The sequence below is a fragment of the Salmo salar genome, chromosome ssa03 (assembly GCF_905237065.1).
Source record: "Salmo salar chromosome ssa03, Ssal_v3.1, whole genome shotgun sequence".
Classification (NCBI taxonomy): Eukaryota; Metazoa; Chordata; class Actinopteri; order Salmoniformes; family Salmonidae; genus Salmo; species Salmo salar.
In genome coordinates, this window is record NC_059444.1 from 91,277,393 (window position 1) to 91,293,276 (window position 15,884).

The window sequence follows — 15,884 nt, forward strand, 5'->3', positions numbered from 1 at the left end:
TTAGTAATAGGATATACTGCACCCATTACTGAGATGGTTGTTCCAGTTTAGATGATTCGGGTAGTCAATCGTCCCTACCCTGGCAGTCATTCTGATTAACAATTCCACTTGTTGGATATCCTATCTCTGTCTGGATTCCAATAGGAATTACACATCACTTTTCAAGCCAGCATAATGTGACTTGCAGGCCGGATGTGGCCTGTAAACCAGGAGTTTCCTAATGCCACTGTGTTAGGGTATAACTATGCCCCGCCTTCCAGGGGTTCTATAAAGAACCTTAAATAAAGGGTTCTAGATAGAACCCTATGCAAAGGGTTCTACCCACGCCCATTAAGGGTTCCTCTATGGGGACTAGCTGAACACCCTGTATGGTTCTACTTAGCACCTATGTTTCTAAGAGTGCAGCCCGTGTAACAGAGGGGTTGTAACACCACATTCCCCTGATGATGGATAACCATGTCTGAGACCTGAGGACTCCCCAAACTAATGCCTAGTCTTTAGCTTTGGCTAGCAGACCCGGGTTTCAATCCCAGTCGGTCTAGAGTTTCCCTAGAGTTAGAAGCTGGTGCCAGGGGAGGGCTAGGGTCCTGCTTAGGCCCTGGTCCAACAGCACACCTCCCTGGCTGCAGTGTGGAGCTGGGTGGTGCTGCGGTCCTCCCTGGCTGCAGTGTGGAGCTGGGTGGTGCTGCGGTCCTCCCTGGCTGCAGTGTGGAGCTGGGTGGTGCTGTGGTCCTCCCTGGCTGCAGTGTGGAGCTGGGTGGTGCTACGGTCCTCCCTGGCTGCAGTGTGGAGCTGGGTGGTACTACGGTCCTCCCTGGCTGCAGTGTGGAGCTGGGTGGTGCTACGGTCCTCCCTGGCTGCAGTGTGGAGCTGGATGGTGCTGTGGTCCTCCCTGGCTGCAGTGTGGAGCTGTGTGGTGCTGCAGTCCTCCCTGGCTGCAGTGTGGAGCTGGGTGGTGCTACGGTCCTCCCTGGCTGCAGTGTGGAGCTGGGTGGTGCTACGGTCCTCCCTGGCTGCAGTGTGGAGCTGGCTGGTGCTGCGGTCCTCCGTGGCTGCAGTGTGGAGCTGGGTGGTGCTACGGTCCTCCCTGGCTGCGGTGTGGAGCTGGGTGGTGCTGTGGTCCTCCCTGGCTGCAGTGTGGAGCTGGGTGGTGCTGCGGTCCTCCCTGGCTGCAGTGTGGAGCTGGGTGGTGCTACGGTCCTCCCTGGCTGCAGTATGGAACTCGGTGGAGCTGGGTGGTGCTCTGTAGAGCTGGTGCTGCGGTACCTGGTCCATCTGACTGGCTGATTTAACCAGCCTATAAATTAGCTCTATATTTTAGTGGCCCCTAACCGAAGCAGATTCCTGAAAAGACACTGAGACAGTCTGTGTGTGTTACTGATACCAAACACAGGGCCTGGGATCACACACAGAACCCCCCCTTGAGGCAGGGGGAAATGAGATGAGATGGAGAGAGAGATCTCTGATTGAGGCCAGTGAATCGATGGTTGGTTGCAGGGCTGCAAGGCTCTGTGGAACAGGCTGAATGATGGCTCTGCATTTAATCACCTCCTGCTATGTTTGTCTCAATGAAACAATATAATGGTTCCTGGTAGGGCTGGGACTTGCCAGGGACCTCACGATATGATATCATCACCATACTTAGGTGCCGATACGATATGTATTGTGATTCTCATGATTCTCACGATTCTCTATGTGTTGCGATTCAATAATGTGATTTTATTGCGTTTCGATGTTCCAAACATATTGCTCACCACATGTCTGCTACAGAGAGACAAGAGAGAGAAATGAGAAAAACTGTTTTTCTCAGTCATGGCATTAAAAGTGGTGAAAGAAAATGGTCTCCCTATTTAAAAAGAAGATGGAGAACAAGCTATGGAGGAAAAATACTGGAGTTTTGGTGCAGGTACAGCAAACTAACTACTGCCATATTGTCAAAACGATACGATATATCGTCAAAATAATATCTGATATGTAACTGTACGGATTTGTTCCCGCACCGCTAGTTCCCAGCACTTTGGTTTACACAGGCTTAGGCTGCTCCCAGGAAATGGTGGAGGGGAACACAGAGAGACTATAGAGAGATAGATGAGGAGGAGAACACAGAGAGACTATAGAGGAGGAGGGGAACACAGAGAGACTATAGAGGAGGAGGGGAACACAGAGAGACTATAGAGAGATAGATGAGGAGGAGAACACAGAGAGACTATAGAGGAGGAGGGGAACACAGAGAGACTATAGAGGAGGAGGGGGACACAGAGAGACTATAGAGGAGGAGGGGTACACAGAGAGACTATAGAGAGATAGATGAGGAGGGGAACACAGAGAGACTATAGAGGAGGAGGGGTACACAGAGAGACTATAGAGGAGGAGGGGAACACAGAGAGACTATAGAGGAGGAGGGGAACACAGAGAGACTATAGAGGAGGAGGGGAACACAGAGAGACTATAGAGAGATAGATGAGGAGGAGAACACAGAGAGACTATAGAGGAGGAGGGGAACACAGAGAGACTATAGAGGAGGAGGGGAACACAGAGAGACTATAGAGGAGGAGGGGAACACAGAGAGACTATAGAGGAGGAGGGGAACACAGAGAAACTATAGAGGAGGAGGGGAACACAGAGAGACTATAGAGGAGGAGGGGAACACAGAGAGACTATAGATGAGGAGGGGAACACAGATAGACTATAGAGGGATAGATGAGGATGGGAACACAGAGAGACTATAGAGGAGGAGGGGAACACAGAGAGACTATAGAGAGATAGATGAGGAGGAGAACACAGAGAGACTATAGAGGAGGAGGGGAATACAGAGAGACTATAGAGGAGGAGGGGAACACAGAGAGACTATAGATGAGGAGGGGAACACAGAGAGACTATAGATGAGGAGGGGAACACAGAGAGACTATAGAGGAGGAGGGGAACACAGAGAGACTATAGAGAGATAGATGAGGAGGGGAACACAGAGACTATAGAGAGATAGATGAGGAGGGGAAGACAGAGAGACTATAGAGGAGGAGGGGAACACAGAGAGACTATAGAGACATAGATGAGGAGGGGAACACAGAGAGACTATAGAGGAGGAGGGGTACACAGAGAGACTATAGATGAGGAGGGGAACACAGAGAGACTATAGAGGAGGAGGGGAACACAGAGAGACTATAGAGGAGGAGGGGAACACAGAGAGACTATAGAGGAGGAGGGGAACACAGAGAGACTATAGAGGAGGAGGGGAACACAGAGAGACTGTAGAGGAGGAGGGGAACACAGAGAGACTATAGATGAGGAGGGGAACACAGAGAGACTATAGAGGGATAGATGAGGAGGGGAACACAGAGAGACTATAGAGGAGGAGGGGAACACAGAGACTATAGAGAGATAGATGAGGAGGAGAACACAGAGAGACTATAGAGGAGGAGGGGAACACAGAGAGACTATAGAGAGATAGATGAGGAGGGGAACACAGAGACTATAGAGAGATAGATGAGGAGGGGAACACAGAGAGACTATAGAGGAGGAGGGGAACACAGAGAGACTATAGAGACATAGATGAGGAGGGGAACACAGAGAGACTATAGAGGAGGAGGGGTACACAGAGAGACTATAGATGAGGAGGGGAACACAGAGAGACTATAGAGGAAGAGGGGAACACAGAGAGACTATAGAGGAGGAGGGGAACACAGAGAGACTATAGAGGAGGAGGGGAACACAGAGAGACTATAGAGGAGGAGGGGAACACAGAGAGACTATAGAGGAGGAGGGGAACACAGAGAGACTATAGATGAGGAAAGGAACACAGAGCGACTATAGAGGGATAGATGAGGAGGGGAACACAGAGAGACTATAGAGGAGGAGGGGGACACAGAGAGACTATAGAGGAGGAGGGGAACACAGAGAGACTATAGAGAGATAGATGAGGAGGAGAACACAGAGAGACTATAGAGGAGGAGGGGAACACAGAGAGACTATAGAGGAGGAGGGGGACACAGAGAGACTATAGAGGAGGAGGGGTACACAGAGAGACTATAGAGAGATAGATGAGGAGGGGAACACAGAGAGACTATAGAGGAGGAGGGGTACACAGAGAGACTATAGAGGAGGAGGGGAACACAGAGAGACTATAGAGGAGGAGGGGAACACAGAGAGACTATAGAGGAGGAGGGGAACACAGAGAGACTATAGAGAGATAGATGAGGAGGAGAACACAGAGAGACTATAGAGGAGGACGGGAACACAGAGAGACTATAGAGGAGGAGGGGAACACAGAGAGACTATAGAGGAGGAGGGGAACACAGAGAGACTATAGAGGAGGAGGGGAACACAGAGAGACTATAGAGGAGGAGGGGAACACAGAGAGACTATAGAGGAGGAGGGGAACACAGAGAGACTATAGATGAGGAGGGGAACACAGATAGACTATAGAGGGATAGATGAGGAGGGGAACACAGAGAGACTATAGAGGAGGAGGGGAACACAGAGAGACTATAGAGAGATAGATGAGGAGGAGAACACAGAGAGACTATAGAGGAGGAGGGGAACACAGAGAGACTATAGAGGAGGAGGGGAACACAGAGAGACTATAGAGAGATAGATGAGGAGGAGAACACAGAGAGACTATAGAGGAGGAGGGGAACACAGAGAGACTATAGAGGAGGAGGGGGACACAGAGAGACTATAGAGGAGGAGGGGTACACAGAGAGACTATAGAGAGATAGATGAGGAGGGGAACACAGAGAGACTATAGAGGAGGAGGGGTACACAGAGAGACTATAGAGGAGGAGGGGAACACAGAGAGACTATAGAGGAGGAGGGGAACACAGAGAGACTATAGAGGAGGAGGGGAACACAGAGAGACTATAGAGAGATAGATGAGGAGGAGAACACAGAGAGACTATAGAGGAGGAGGGGAACACAGAGAGACTATAGATGAGGAGGGGAACACAGAGACTATAGAGAGATAGATGAGGAGGAGAACACAGAGAGACTATAGAGGAGGAGGGGAACACAGAGAGACTATAGAGAGATAGATGAGGAGGGGAACACAGAGACTATAGAGAGATAGATGAGGAGGGGAACACAGAGAGACTATAGAGGAGGAGGGGAACACAGAGAGACTATAGAGACATAGATGAGGAGGGGAACACAGAGAGACTATAGAGGAGGAGGGGTACACAGAGAGACTATAGATGAGGAGGGGAACACAGAGAGACTATAGATGAGGAGGGGAACACAGAGAGACTATAGAGGAAGAGGGGAACACAGAGAGACTATAGAGGAGGAGGGGAACACAGAGAGACTATAGAGGAGGAGGGGAACACAGAGAGACTATAGAGGAGGAGGGGAACACAGAGAGACTATAGAGGAGGAGGGGAACACAGAGAGACTATAGATGAGGAAAGGAACACAGAGCGACTATAGAGGGATAGATGAGGAGGGGAACACAGAGAGACTATAGAGGAGGAGGGGGACACAGAGAGACTATAGAGGAGGAGGGGAACACAGAGAGACTATAGAGAGATAGATGAGGAGGAGAACACAGAGAGACTATAGAGGAGGAGGGGAACACAGAGAGACTATAGAGGAGGAGGGGGACACAGAGAGACTATAGAGGAGGAGGGGTACACAGAGAGACTATAGAGAGATAGATGAGGAGGGGAACACAGAGAGACTATAGAGGAGGAGGGGTACACAGAGAGACTATAGAGGAGGAGGGGAACACAGAGAGACTATAGAGGAGGAGGGGAACACAGAGAGACTATAGAGGAGGAGGGGAACACAGAGAGACTATAGAGAGATAGATGAGGAGGAGAACACAGAGAGACTATAGAGGAGGACGGGAACACAGAGAGACTATAGAGGAGGAGGGGAACACAGAGAGACTATAGAGGAGGAGGGGAACACAGAGAGACTATAGAGGAGGAGGGGAACACAGAGAGACTATAGAGGAGGAGGGGAACACAGAGAGACTATAGAGGAGGAGGGGAACACAGAGAGACTATAGATGAGGAGGGGAACACAGATAGACTATAGAGGGATAGATGAGGAGGGGAACACAGAGAGACTATAGAGGAGGAGGGGAACACAGAGAGACTATAGAGAGATAGATGAGGAGGAGAACACAGAGAGACTATAGAGGAGGAGGGGAACACAGAGAGACTATAGAGGAGGAGGGGAACACAGAGAGACTATAGAGAGATAGAGGAGGAGGGGAACACAGAGAGACTATAGAGGAGGAGGGGAACACAGAGAGACTATAGAGGAGGAGGGGGGACACAGAGAGACTATAGAGGAGGAGGGGTACACAGAGAGACTATAGAGAGATAGATGAGGAGGGGAACACAGAGAGACTATAGAGGAGGAGGGGTACACAGAGAGACTATAGAGGAGGAGGGGAACACAGAGAGACTATAGAGGAGGAGGGGAACACAGAGAGACTATTGAGGAGGAGGGGAACACAGAGAGACTATAGAGAGATAGAGGAGGAGGGGAACACAGAGAGACTATAGAGGAGGAGGGGAACACAGAGAGACTATAGAGGAGGAGGGGAACACAGAGAGACTATAGAAGAGGAGGAGGGGAACACAGAGAGACTATAGAGGAGGAGGGGAACACAGAGAAACTATAGAGGAGGAGGGGAACACAGAGAGACTATAGAGAGATAGATGAGGAGGGGAACACAGAGAGACTATAGATGAGGAGGGGAACACAGAGAGACTATAGAGGGATAGATGAGGAGGGGAACACAGAGAGACTATAGAGGAGGAGGGGAACACAGAGAGACTATAGAGGATAGATGAGGAGGAGAACACAGAGAGACTATAGAGGAGGAGGGGAACACAGAGAGACTATAGAGGAGGAGGGGAACACAGAGAGACTATAGATGAGGAGGGGAACACAGAGAGACTATAGAGGAGGAGGGGAACACAGAGAGACTATAGAGGAGGAGGGGAACACAGAGAGACTATAGAGAGATAGATGAGGAGGGGAACACAGAGACTATAGAGAGATAGATGAGGAGGGGAAGACAGAGAGACTATAGAGGAGGAGGGGAACACAGAGAGACTATAGAGACATAGATGAGGAGGGGAACACAGAGAGACTATAGAGGAGGAGGGGTACACAGAGAGACTATAGATGAGGAGGGGAACACAGAGAGACTATAGAGGAGGAGGGGAACACAGAGAGACTATAGAGGAGGAGGGGAACACAGAGAGACTATAGAGAGATAGATGAGGAGGAGAACACAGAGAGACTATAGAGGAGGACGGGAACACAGAGAGACTATAGAGGAGGAGGGGAACACAGAGAGACTATAGAGGAGGAGGGGAACACAGAGAGACTATAGAGGAGGAGGGGAACACAGAGAGACTATAGAGGAGGAGGGGAACACAGAGAGACTATAGAGGAGGAGGGGAACACAGAGAGACTATAGATGAGGAGGGGAACACAGATAGACTATAGAGGGATAGATGAGGAGGGGAACACAGAGAGACTATAGAGGAGGAGGGGAACACAGAGAGACTATAGAGAGATAGATGAGGAGGAGAACACAGAGAGACTATAGAGGAGGAGGGGAACACAGAGAGACTATAGAGGAGGAGGGGAACACAGAGAGACTATAGAGAGATAGATGAGGAGGAGAACACAGAGAGACTATAGAGGAGGAGGGGAACACAGAGAGACTATAGAGGAGGAGGGGGACACAGAGAGACTATAGAGGAGGAGGGGTACACAGAGAGACTATAGAGAGATAGATGAGGAGGGGAACACAGAGAGACTATAGAGGAGGAGGGGTACACAGAGAGACTATAGAGGAGGAGGGGAACACAGAGAGACTATAGAGGAGGAGGGGAACACAGAGAGACTATAGAGGAGGAGGGGAACACAGAGAGACTATAGAGAGATAGATGAGGAGGAGAACACAGAGAGACTATAGAGGAGGAGGGGAACACAGAGAGACTATAGAGGAGGAGGGGAACACAGAGAGACTATAGAGGAGGAGGGGAACACAGAGAGACTATAGAGGAGGAGGGGAACACAGAGAAACTATAGAGGAGGAGGGGAACACAGAGAGACTATAGAGGAGGAGGGGAACACAGAGAGACTATAGATGAGGAGGGGAACACAGATAGACTATAGAGGGATAGATGAGGATGGGAACACAGAGAGACTATAGAGGAGGAGGGGAACACAGAGAGACTATAAGAGATAGATGAGGAGGAGAACACAGAGAGACTATAGAGGAGGAGGGGAATACAGAGAGACTATAGAGGAGGAGGGGAACACAGAGAGACTATAGATGAGGAGGGGAACACAGAGAGACTATAGATGAGGAGGGGAACACAGAGAGACTATAGAGGAGGAGGGGAACACAGAGAGACTATAGAGAGATAGATGAGGAGGGGAACACAGAGACTATAGAGAGATAGATGAGGAGGGGAAGACAGAGAGACTATAGAGGAGGAGGGGAACACAGAGAGACTATAGAGACATAGATGAGGAGGGGAACACAGAGAGACTATAGAGGAGGAGGGGTACACAGAGAGACTATAGATGAGGAGGGGAACACAGAGAGACTATAGAGGAGGAGGGGAACACAGAGAGACTATAGAGGAGGAGGGGAACACAGAGAGACTATAGAGGAGGAGGGGAACACAGAGAGACTATAGAGGAGGAGGGGAACACAGAGAGACTGTAGAGGAGGAGGGGAACACAGAGAGACTATAGATGAGGAGGGGAACACAGAGAGACTATAGAGGGATAGATGAGGAGGGGAACACAGAGAGACTATAGAGGAGGAGGGGAACACAGAGACTATAGAGAGATAGATGAGGAGGAGAACACAGAGAGACTATAGAGGAGGAGGGGAACACAGAGAGACTATAGAGAGATAGATGAGGAGGGGAACACAGAGACTATAGAGAGATAGATGAGGAGGGGAACACAGAGAGACTATAGAGGAGGAGGGGAACACAGAGAGACTATAGAGACATAGATGAGGAGGGGAACACAGAGAGACTATAGAGGAGGAGGGGTACACAGAGAGACTATAGATGAGGAGGGGAACACAGAGAGACTATAGATGAGGAGGGGAACACAGAGAGACCATAGAGGAAGAGGGGAACACAGAGAGACTATAGAGGAGGAGGGGAACACAGAGAGACTATAGAGGAGGAGGGGAACACAGAGAGACTATAGAGGAGGAGGGGAACACAGAGAGACTATAGAGGAGGAGGGGAACACAGAGAGACTATAGATGAGGAAAGGAACACAGAGCGACTATAGAGGGATAGATGAGGAGGGGAACACAGAGAGACTATAGAGGAGGAGGGGGACACAGAGAGACTATAGAGGAGGAGGGGAACACAGAGAGACTATAGAGAGATAGATGAGGAGGAGAACACAGAGAGACTATAGAGGAGGAGGGGAACACAGAGAGACTATAGAGGAGGAGGGGGACACAGAGAGACTATAGAGGAGGAGGGGTACACAGAGAGACTATAGAGAGATAGATGAGGAGGGGAACACAGAGAGACTATAGAGGAGGAGGGGTACACAGAGAGACTATAGAGGAGGAGGGGAACACAGAGAGACTATAGAGGAGGAGGGGAACACAGAGAGACTATAGAGGAGGAGGGGAACACAGAGAGACTATAGAGAGATAGATGAGGAGGAGAACACAGAGAGACTATAGAGGAGGACGGGAACACAGAGAGACTATAGAGGAGGAGGGGAACACAGAGAGACTATAGAGGAGGAGGGGAACACAGAGAGACTATAGAGGAGGAGGGGAACACAGAGAGACTATAGAGGAGGAGGGGAACACAGAGAGACTATAGAGGAGGAGGGGAACACAGAGAGACTATAGATGAGGAGGGGAACACAGATAGACTATAGAGGGATAGATGAGGAGGGGAACACAGAGAGACTATAGAGGAGGAGGGGAACACAGAGAGACTATAGAGAGATAGATGAGGAGGAGAACACAGAGAGACTATAGAGGAGGAGGGGAACACAGAGAGACTATAGAGGAGGAGGGGAACACAGAGAGACTATAGAGAGATAGATGAGGAGGGGAACACAGAGACTATAGAGGAGGAGGGGAACACAGAGAGACTATAGAGGAGGAGGGGAACACAGAGAGACTATAGAGGAGGAGGGGAACACAGAGAGACTATAGAGAGATAGATGAGGAGGGGAACACAGAGAGACTATAGAGGAGGAGGGGAACACAGAGAGACTATAGAGGAGGAGGGGAACACAGAGAGACTATAGAGGAGGAGGGGAACACAGAGAGACTATAGAGAGATAGATGAGGAGGAGAACACAGAGAGACTATAGAGGAGGAGGGGAACACAGAGAGACTATAGAGGAGGAGGGGGACACAGAGAGACTATAGAGGAGGAGGGGTACACAGAGAGACTATAGAGAGATAGATGAGGAGGGGAACACAGAGAGACTATAGAGGAGGAGGGGTACACAGAGAGACTATAGAGGAGGAGGGGAACACAGAGAGACTATAGAGGAGGAGGGGAACACAGAGAGACTATAGAGGAGGAGGGGAACACAGAGAGACTATAGAGAGATAGATGAGGAGGAGAACACAGAGAGACTATAGAGGAGGAGGGGAACACAGAGAGACTATAGAGGAGGAGGGGAACACAGAGAGACTATAGAGGAGGAGGGGAACACAGAGAGACTATAGAGGAGGAGGGGAACACAGAGAAACTATAGAGGAGGAGGGGAACACAGAGAGACTATAGAGGAGGAGGGGAACACAGAGAGACTATAGATGAGGAGGGGAACACAGATAGACTATAGAGGGATAGATGAGGATGGGAACACAGAGAGACTATAGAGGAGGAGGGGAACACAGAGAGACTATAGAGAGATAGATGAGGAGGAGAACACAGAGAGACTATAGAGGAGGAGGGGAATACAGAGAGACTATAGAGGAGGAGGGGAACACAGAGAGACTATAGATGAGGAGGGGAACACAGAGAGACTATAGATGAGGAGGGGAACACAGAGAGACTATAGAGGAGGAGGGGAACACAGAGAGACTATAGAGAGATAGATGAGGAGGGGAACACAGAGACTATAGAGAGATAGATGAGGAGGGGAAGACAGAGAGACTATAGAGGAGGAGGGGAACACAGAGAGACTATAGAGACATAGATGAGGAGGGGAACACAGAGAGACTATAGAGGAGGAGGGGTACACAGAGAGACTATAGATGAGGAGGGGAACACAGAGAGACTATAGAGGAGGAGGGGAACACAGAGAGACTATAGAGGAGGAGGGGAACACAGAGAGACTATAGAGGAGGAGGGGAACACAGAGAGACTATAGAGGAGGAGGGGAACACAGAGAGACTGTAGAGGAGGAGGGGAACACAGAGAGACTATAGATGAGGAGGGGAACACAGAGAGACTATAGAGGGATAGATGAGGAGGGGAACACAGAGAGACTATAGAGGAGGAGGGGAACACAGAGACTATAGAGAGATAGATGAGGAGGAGAACACAGAGAGACTATAGAGGAGGAGGGGAACACAGAGAGACTATAGAGAGATAGATGAGGAGGGGAACACAGAGACTATAGAGAGATAGATGAGGAGGGGGAACACAGAGAGACTATAGAGGAGGAGGGGAACACAGAGAGACTATAGAGACATAGATGAGGAGGGGAACACAGAGAGACTATAGAGGAGGAGGGGTACACAGAGAGACTATAGATGAGGAGGGGAACACAGAGAGACTATAGATGAGGAGGGGAACACAGAGAGACCATAGAGGAAGAGGGGAACACAGAGAGACTATAGAGGAGGAGGGGAACACAGAGAGACTATAGAGGAGGAGGGGAACACAGAGAGACTATAGAGGAGGAGGGGAACACAGAGAGACTATAGAGGAGGAGGGGAACACAGAGAGACTATAGATGAGGAAAGGAACACAGAGCGACTATAGAGGGATAGATGAGGAGGGGAACACAGAGAGACTATAGAGGAGGAGGGGGACACAGAGAGACTATAGAGGAGGAGGGGAACACAGAGAGACTATAGAGAGATAGATGAGGAGGAGAACACAGAGAGACTATAGAGGAGGAGGGGAACACAGAGAGACTATAGAGGAGGAGGGGGACACAGAGAGACTATAGAGGAGGAGGGGTACACAGAGAGACTATAGAGAGATAGATGAGGAGGGGAACACAGAGAGACTATAGAGGAGGAGGGGTACACAGAGAGACTATAGAGGAGGAGGGGAACACAGAGAGACTATAGAGGAGGAGGGGAACACAGAGAGACTATAGAGGAGGAGGGGAACACAGAGAGACTATAGAGAGATAGATGAGGAGGAGAACACAGAGAGACTATAGAGGAGGACGGGAACACAGAGAGACTATAGAGGAGGAGGGGAACACAGAGAGACTATAGAGGAGGAGGGGAACACAGAGAGACTATAGAGGAGGAGGGGAACACAGAGAGACTATAGAGGAGGAGGGGAACACAGAGAGACTATAGAGGAGGAGGGGAACACAGAGAGACTATAGATGAGGAGGGGAACACAGATAGACTATAGAGGGATAGATGAGGAGGGGAACACAGAGAGACTATAGAGGAGGAGGGGAACACAGAGAGACTATAGAGAGATAGATGAGGAGGAGAACACAGAGAGACTATAGAGGAGGAGGGGAACACAGAGAGACTATAGAGGAGGAGGGGAACACAGAGAGACTATAGAGAGATAGATGAGGAGGGGAACACAGAGACTATAGAGGAGGAGGGGAACACAGAGAGACTATAGAGGAGGAGGGGAACACAGAGAGACTATAGAGGAGGAGGGGAACACAGAGAGACTATAGAGAGATAGATGAGGAGGGGAACACAGAGAGACTATAGAGGAGGAGGGGAACACAGAGAGACTATAGAGGAGGAGGGGAACACAGAGAGACTATAGAGACATAGATGAGGAGGGGAACACAGAGAGACTATAGAGGAGGAGGGGTACACAGAGAGACTATAGATGAGGAGGGGAACACAGAGAGACTATAGAGGAGGAGGGGAACACAGAGAGACTATAGAGGAGGAGGGGAACACAGAGAGACTATAGAGGAGGAGGGGAACACAGAGAGACTATAGAGGAGGAGGGGAACACAGAGAGACTGTAGAGGAGGAGGGGAACACAGAGAGACTATAGATGAGGAGGGGAACACAGAGAGACTATAGAGGGATAGATGAGGAGGGGAACACAGAGAGACTATAGAGGAGGAGGGGAACACAGAGACTATAGAGAGATAGATGAGGAGGAGAACACAGAGAGACTATAGAGGAGGAGGGGAACACAGAGAGACTATAGAGAGATAGATGAGGAGGGGAACACAGAGACTATAGAGAGATAGATGAGGAGGGGAACACAGAGACTATAGAGGAGGAGGGGAACACAGAGAGACTATAGAGACATAGATGAGGAGGGGAACACAGAGAGACTATAGAGGAGGAGGGGTACACAGAGAGACTATAGATGAGGAGGGGAACACAGAGAGACTATAGATGAGGAGGGGAACACAGAGAGACTATAGAGGAAGAGGGGAACACAGAGAGACTATAGAGGAGGAGGGGAACACAGAGAGACTATAGAGGAGGAGGGGAACACAGAGAGACTATAGAGGAGGAGGGGAACACAGAGAGACTATAGAGGAGGAGGGGAACACAGAGAGACTATAGATGAGGAAAGGAACACAGAGCGACTATAGAGGGATAGATGAGGAGGGGAACACAGAGAGACTATAGAGGAGGAGGGGGACACAGAGAGACTATAGAGGAGGAGGGGAACACAGAGAGACTATAGAGAGATAGATGAGGAGGAGAACACAGAGAGACTATAGAGGAGGAGGGGAACACAGAGAGACTATAGAGGAGGAGGGGGGACACAGAGAGACTATAGAGGAGGAGGGGTACACAGAGAGACTATAGAGAGATAGATGAGGAGGGGAACACAGAGAGACTATAGAGGAGGAGGGGTACACAGAGAGACTATAGAGGAGGAGGGGAACACAGAGAGACTATAGAGGAGGAGGGGAACACAGAGAGACTATAGAGGAGGAGGGGAACACAGAGAGACTATAGAGAGATAGATGAGGAGGAGAACACAGAGAGACTATAGAGGAGGACGGGAACACAGAGAGACTATAGAGGAGGAGGGGAACACAGAGAGACTATAGAGGAGGAGGGGAACACAGAGAGACTATAGAGGAGGAGGGGAACACAGAGAGACTATAGAGGAGGAGGGGAACACAGAGAGACTATAGAGGAGGAGGGGAACACAGAGAGACTATAGATGAGGAGGGGAACACAGATAGACTATAGAGGGATAGATGAGGAGGGGAACACAGAGAGACTATAGAGGAGGAGGGGAACACAGAGAGACTATAGAGAGATAGATGAGGAGGAGAACACAGAGAGACTATAGAGGAGGAGGGGAACACAGAGAGACTATAGAGGAGGAGGGGAACACAGAGAGACTATAGAGAGATAGATGAGGAGGGGAACACAGAGACTATAGAGGAGGAGGGGAACACAGAGAGACTATAGAGGAGGAGGGGAACACAGAGAGACTATAGAGGAGGAGGGGAACACAGAGAGACTATAGAGAGATAGATGAGGAGGGGAACACAGAGAGACTATAGAGGAGGAGGGGAACACAGAGAGACTATAGAGGAGGAGGGGAACACAGAGAGACTATAGAGACATAGATGAGGAGGGGAACACAGAGAGACTATAGAGGAGGAGGGGTACACAGAGAGACTATAGATGAGGAGGGGAACACAGAGAGACTATAGAGGAGGAGGGGAACACAGAGAGACTATAGAGGAGGAGGGGAACACAGAGAGACTATAGAGGAGGAGGGGAACACAGAGAGACTATAGAGGAGGAGGGGAACACAGAGAGACTGTAGAGGAGGAGGGGAACACAGAGAGACTATAGATGAGGAGGGGAACACAGAGAGACTATAGAGGGATAGATGAGGAGGGGAACACAGAGAGACTATAGAGGAGGAGGGGAACACAGAGACTATAGAGAGATAGATGAGGAGGAGAACACAGAGAGACTATAGAGGAGGAGGGGAACACAGAGAGACTATAGAGAGATAGATGAGGAGGGGAACACAGAGACTATAGAGAGATAGATGAGGAGGGGAACACAGAGAGCCTATAGAGGAGGAGGGGAACACAGAGAGACTATAGAGACATAGATGAGGAGGGGAACACAGAGAGACTATAGAGGAGGAGGGGTACACAGAGAGACTATAGATGAGGAGGGGAACACAGAGAGACTATAGATGAGGAGGGGAACACAGAGAGACTATAGAGGAAGAGGGGAACACAGAGAGACTATAGAGGAGGAGGGGAACACAGAGAGACTATAGAGGAGGAGGGGAACACAGAGAGACTATAGAGGAGGAGGGGAACACAGAGAGACTATAGAGGAGGAGGGGAACACAGAGAGACTATAGATGAGGAAAGGAACACAGAGCGACTATAGAGGGATAGATGAGGAGGGGAACACAGAGAGACTATAGAGGAGGAGGGGGGACACAGAGAGACTATAGAGGAGGAGGGGAACACAGAGAGACTATAGAGAGATAGATGAGGAGGAGAACACAGAGAGACTATAGAGGAGGAGGGGAACACAGAGAGACTATAGAGGAGGAGGGGGACACAGAGAGACTATAGAGGAGGAGGGGTACACAGAGAGACTATAGAGAGATAGATGAGGAGGGGAACACAGAGAGACTATAGAGGAGGAGGGGAACACAGAGAGACTATAGAGGAGGAGGGGAACACAGAGAGACTATAGAGGAGGAGGGGAACACAGAGAGACT

General features: G+C 49.9%; 1 protein-coding gene across 2 annotated transcripts in view; it reads left to right on the forward strand.

The window, feature by feature from the left end:
• The window catches only part of LOC106568787 (protein sidekick-2), an 823,574-nt gene that overhangs the window by 684,856 nt on the left and 122,834 nt on the right, over positions 1-15,884 (forward strand). The window lies entirely within an intron of this gene.